Raw genomic sequence first — 6,634 nt, 5'->3', positions numbered from 1 at the left:
GAAATGGCAAAACTGCATTGACTGGGGCTGCTAGTTTAGAGAAAAATCGGCATTAGGCCGAATGCAAAGCTATAAAGAAATGTTAAAATGACGAAGCTGACCAAAATTGCTATCTTCAGAAGATAGCAAGCAAAAAACATCAAAAATAATAATATTCAAAAAGAAAAAAAAAAAAACATTGCCTATAACACGCGTTGTAGATGATGATTCAGTACGCCACGAAATGGCAAAACTGCATTGACCGGGGCTGCGCGCTTAGAGAAAAATCGGCATTAGGCCGAATGCAAAGCTATAAAGAAATGCTAAAATGACGAAGCTGACCAAAATTGCTATCTTCAGAAGATAGCAAGCAAATAACATAAAAAAAATAATGATTTAATTTGCGCAGAGTAACCGTGCGCGTTTTAGGATTTTTTTTCGCTATATCTACTGAAGATAGTATTTACATGTTTAGAATCTCATCCCGATTCATTGCATCTTTCTACTCTAGAAGTAATGTTTTACATTATTTTCTCTAAATTTTTATTTCATCATGTAGCGGCGAAATTTTTCTTTCTAATACATTAGTTCCGATCTGAAAGTTTAAAGCGATATTACAGACTCATCACTTTCCGCATCTGACTGTTTCTCTATTTTAACCTCTTTTTCCCACCCTTTTTTTCTTATAGCTTGGCATATAGGCCGAATGCCGATTTTTTTTTAATTCGCATCTGCCTGTTTCTCTATATTTAGTGGATAGCACCACTATTACATCAGTAAAAACATCAATTTATTTCGTTAGGCCTACATGAAATAACAAAATGCATTAAATTTGAGCTATCTTTAGCGCATGAAGCAGAAATATATTGATTGAAATAAACAAAATGATGTCGTATACACTTTTTAATTTAATAATATTCTGACTTAGGATTGTGAACAAAAGTTTTTCAGTATTGTCATTTTATTTAGTCAATGCTGCTATTTTGTTTCGCATGCTGGACTTGCTATTTACTGCAGATTGATCGAATGGCGCGAGCGATTGCATAGAAAAAAACGCGCGACTTTGGTGCCACGCGTTATTCGCGCATCCGTTTTACGCTTTGTATGACGTACGGACTAGGCCTACATCATTTTCAAAATAATGTCAAAACACTCTGCAAACCTAACTGCTTGAATGTTTACTTGATCTCCAGCAGATAGCACAATCGGAGACAAAAATTACACCATATCAATTTAATTTAAGCTATACAGAAGATAGTAAAAGCACGAATTTAACCGTGATTTTTAAAGAAAGAAAATGTCGCAAGACAGTGCCGTAATTTGCTCGAATTTGGTACCCCGTGTCTATTAAGCTCATGCATTGACTTGCACGGTGAATGTTAAAATTGAAATATCTCAAGAACGGAATATCGTATGACGCTGAAACAAAGCTATTAGATTTCTCTATCTGTTGTTTTTAATTTTGCGTATGTTGAATTCGTGTGTTTTTGCTATCAACTGCCGATAGCTCACATTTAAATGCGTAGTTGGCTGTCGTCTTTATCTGCTGAACGAGATAAGGAGGCACACCACTGACGTTAAAAGATTTCTCAATCAAAAAGTGCAACCCGTAAAATAGTCCCCGTAATACGTCGAAATTGAGCTTATTTGTTTAATTTTTCAGTCAATGTGTGTCTGAGATACGTTTCTTGATGCTATATTAAACCTGAGATGGTTTTTATGAAATTATGTGAAGAAAAAAATCCAGGCTGTTCTGGCGGACTAATCGCGCAAATCATGTATCGATGTAAAATCTCCAATTAAGTTTTCAACAGCTTAGAAATCACGGGATGCGGTAAAAATGTCAAATTGAAGATTGCATCAAATAAAATGAATTCCATAGAACTGTGTGCTCCTGATCGAGATATATTGATATTATACAATATAATTAGGCCTACCGGTGCTATATCTACTGAAGTTCAAACTGAAATTTCAAGCAGTGAAGATTTCTTTTAAACCTGTTTATTTCCAGCTTGCTTAAAAAATCCCGTTTATTTTTGACCGTCATAATTATTGGAAATTTCTTTGTCTTCACCACTAACACGGCTTTAAAATAATAAGATACCTCGTTGAAAAGACAAAATGACAACATCCATTTAATCTGAATTAGGCATCACTTCAATAGATAGCAAAAACACGTGGATGTAACAAAATTATAAGCCTATCGAGAGAAAATATCATAACGCTAAAGAAATTTTAATTCGATCTTTAGCAGATAGCACCGCTATTACAACAGTAAAACATCGATTAATTTCGTTATAGGAAATAACAAAATGCATTAAATTTGAGCTATCTTTAGTAGATAGCAAAAGAGCAAAATATTGTTTGAAATAAACGAAATGCTGTCGTGCACAATTTATAATTTAATAATATTCTGACTTAGGATGGTGAATAAAAGTTTTTCAGTATTGTCATTTTAGAAATTGAGAAAGGTTGAATATATTTTGCTAGGCCTATCTACTGATGATAGCATTTTTAAACCTAATGAAATAATACAAAAAGAAGGAAATCGTAAGATTTAGCATGAGACGAGTCAGAAAGATCATTTGGTATATTTTTTTATATTTCATGTTTGTCTGTGTCTGTCTGTCTGTCTGTCTGGTTGTTTGTTTGTTTGTTTGTATTTTATCTACCCAAGATACCATTTACGATGCGATTTGCAAATCACCCGTTGCGACATGCATCATCTTCTGTGAATACGCGCGAGCCTACTTACGGCATGCATCATTTACGATCTGCATCATTTTCTCGGAACGCGCCGCGCCCGCAAACGGCTATCTTCTGAAGATAGCATTGCGGGCCTAATAAAACACCAGAAAATATTTCACAAATTTAGAACACATCTGTTAGGAAAGTTCGTTTTTGATGTGTTTTGTTTGTTTGCTTGTTTGTTTTTTCCGCTATCTACTCAAGTTTTTTTTTTATAAAATACAAAACGGTAAGAAAGTTTGACAATAAAGGAAAGTAAAACAAAAAATTCCTATCGTTTATTCTCTAATTGACCGGGGCTGCGCTATGATGATTCAGTACGGCACGAAATGGCAAAACTGCATTGACTGGGGCTGCTAGTTTAGAGAAAAATCGGCATTAGGACGCATGCAAAGCTATAAAGAAATGTTAAAATGACGAAGCTGACCAAAATTGCTATCTTCAGAAGATAGCAAGCAAAAAACATAAAAATAATAATATTCAAAAAAGAAAAAAAAGAAAAACATTGTCTATAACACGCGTTGTAGATGATGATTCAGTACGCCACGAAATGGCAAAACTGCATTGACCGGGGCTCCGCGCTTAGAGAAAAATCGGCATTAGGCCGAATGCAAAGCTATAAAGAAATGCTAAAATGACGAAGCTGATAAAAATTGCTATCTTCAGAAGATAGCAAGCAAATAACATAAAAATAATGATTTAATTTGCGCAGAGTAACCGTGCGCGTTTTAGGATTTTTTTTTTTTATATATACTGAAGATAGTATTTACATGTTTAGAATCTCATCCCGATTCATTGCATCTTTCTACTCTAGAAGTAATGTTTTACATTATTTTCTCTAAATTTTACTTCATCATGTAGCGGCGAAATTTTTTCTTTCTAATAGGGTAGGTGCAGGTAATATGGGACAGCAGGTAATATGGGACACCTGTTTTCATTTTAAACAAAAAGTAGCTTAGAGAAGGTAAACACTTTAAGTTGATTTGTTAAGTGTTTAGAGACATCAATTGTGCTTCTAGAAATGCAGTTTTGGAGTCTGTGTATCAAACTCTTGGAAATCAATGCCAAAAGAGTGAAATTGCCCAAAAATTATGTCGTTTTTTTGGCCTGATATAAAATCAATGACGTCACATTTTATGATTGTGTATCCAAAAACTCTGGTACTGAGGGGGCATTTGTCATTTTTATGATCTTTAGGTGATGGGTTAAGCTTATCAGCAGGTAAAATTCCACTGACAAGTGGCACTTTCCTTTTATAAATGATTATTTTCTCTGATTTTCAACTGAATGGGTGCAGGTAATATGGGACAGATAGGAAATTGTGTGCATTGTCAATGCGAAAAGCAAAACTATTTAGAAAATTGAATTTTCTTGTAGAAATTTGCATTTAACATTCAAAATCATGTAACAAAAATGTTTTTAGAACAAAAGAGTGATTTTCTGAACTTTTTGATTTTCACCATAGAGATAACACAGTGTCCCATATTACCTGCACATGCAGGTAATATGGGACACTTGACGATGACGTCATTTTGACGTCATAGCGTCCAAACAAACATAAAAACAAGGTAACATTGCCTGTTTTATTAATCTTAAAGGACAGGTTGTTCATCATAACACTCTCTTGTGGGCATATCTTCTTTAGTTTTTATGCAAATAAGCTAAACGTCCTTAATGGTCCCATATTACCTGCACCTACCCTACATTAGTTCCGATCTGAAAGTTTAAAGCGATATTACAGACTCATCACTTTCCGCATCTGACTGTTTCTCTATTTTAACCTCTTTTTCCCAATTTTTTTCTTATAGCTTGGCATATAGGCCGAATGCCGATTTTTTTAAATTCGCATCTGCCTGTTTCTCTATATTTAGTGGATAGCACCACTATTACATCAGTAAAAACATCAATTTATTTCGTTAGGCCTACATGAAATAACAAAATGCATTAAATTTGAGCTATCTTTAGCGCATGAAGCAGAAATATATTGATTGAAATAAACAAAATGATGTCGTATACACTTTTTAATTTAATAATATTCTGACTTAGGATTGTGAACAAAAGTTTTCAGTATTGTCATTTTATTTAGTCAATGCTGCTATTTTGTTTCGCATGCTGGACTTGCTATTTACTGCAGATTGATCGAATGGCGCGAGCGATTGCATAGAAAAAAACGCGCGACTTTGGTGCCACGCGTTATTCGCGCATCCGTTTTACGCTTTGTATGACGTACGGACTAGGCCTACATCATTTTCAAAATAATGTCAAAACACTCTGCAAACCTAACTGCTTGAATGTTTACTTGATCTCCAGCAGATAGCACAATCGGAGACAAAAATTACACCATATCAATTTAATTTAAGCTATACAGAAGATAGTAAAAGCACGAATTTAACCGTGATTTTTAAAGAAAGAAAATGTCGCAAGACAGTGCCGTAATTTGCTCGATTTTGGTACCCCGTGTCTATTAAGCTCATGCATTGACTTGCACGGTGAATGTTAAAATTGAAATATCTCAAGAACGGAATATCGTATGACGCTGAAACAAAGCTATTAGATTTCTCTATCTGTTGTTTTTAATTTTGCGTATGTTGAATTCGTGTGTTTTTGCTATCAACTGCCGATAGCTCACATTTAAATGCGTAGTTGGCTGTCGTCTTTATCTGCTGAACGAGATAAGGAGGCACACCACTGACGTTAAAAGATTTCTCAATCAAAAAGTGCAACCCGTAAAATAGTCCCCGTAATACGTCGAAATTGAGCTTATTTGTTTAATTTTTTCAGTCAATGTGTGTCTGAGATACGTTTCTTGATGCTATATTAAACCTGAGATGGTTTTTATGAAATTATGTGAAGAAAAAAATCCAGGCTGTTCTGGCGGACTAATCGCGCAAATCATGTATCGATGTAAAATCTCCAATTAAGTTTTCAACAGCTTAGAAATCACGGGATGCGGTAAAAATGTCAAATTGAAGATTGCATCAAATAAAATGAATTCCATAGAACTGTGTGCTCCTGATCGAGATATATTGATATTATACAATATAATTAGGCCTACCGGTGCTATATCTACTGAAGTTCAAACTGAAATTTCAAGCAGTGAAGATTTCTTTTAAACCTGTTTATTTCCAGCTTGCTTAAAAAATCCCGTTTATTTTTGACCGTCATAATTATTGGAAATTTCTTTGTCTTCACCACTAACACGGCTTTAAAATAATAAGATACCTCGTTGAAAAGACAAAATGACAACATCCATTTAATCTGAATTAGGCATCACTTCAATAGATAGCAAAAACACGTGGATGTAACAAAATTATAAGCCTATCGAGAGAAAATATCATAACGCTAAAGAAATTTTAATTCGATCTTTAGCAGATAGCACCGCTATTACAACAGCAAAAACATCGATTAATTTCGTTATAGGAAATAACAAAATGCATTAAATTTGAGCTATCTTTAGTAGATAGCAAAAGAGCAAAATATTGTTTGAAATAAACGAAATGCTGTCGTGCACAATTTATAATTTAATAATATTCTGACTTAGGATTGTGAATAAAAGTTTTCAGTATTGTCATTTTAGAAATTGAGAAAGGTTGAATATATTTTGCTAGGCCTATCTACTGATGATAGCATTTTTAAACCTAATGAAATAATACAAAAAGAAGGAAATCGTAAGATTTAGCATGAGACGAGTCAGAAAGATCATTTGGTATATTTTTTTATATTTCATGTTTGTTTGTCTGTCTGTCTGTCTGGTTGTTTGTTTGTTTGTTTGTATTTTATCTACCCAAGATACCATTTACGATGCGATTTGCAAATCACCCGTTGCGACATGCATCATCTTCTGTGAATACGCGCGAGCCTACTTACGGCATGCATCATTTACGATCTGCATCATTTTCTCGGAACT

The sequence above is a fragment of the Amphiura filiformis genome, chromosome 2, assembly GCF_039555335.1.
Source record: "Amphiura filiformis chromosome 2, Afil_fr2py, whole genome shotgun sequence".
Classification (NCBI taxonomy): Eukaryota; Metazoa; Echinodermata; class Ophiuroidea; order Amphilepidida; family Amphiuridae; genus Amphiura; species Amphiura filiformis.
Note: the sequence above shows the minus strand (reverse complement) of the source record.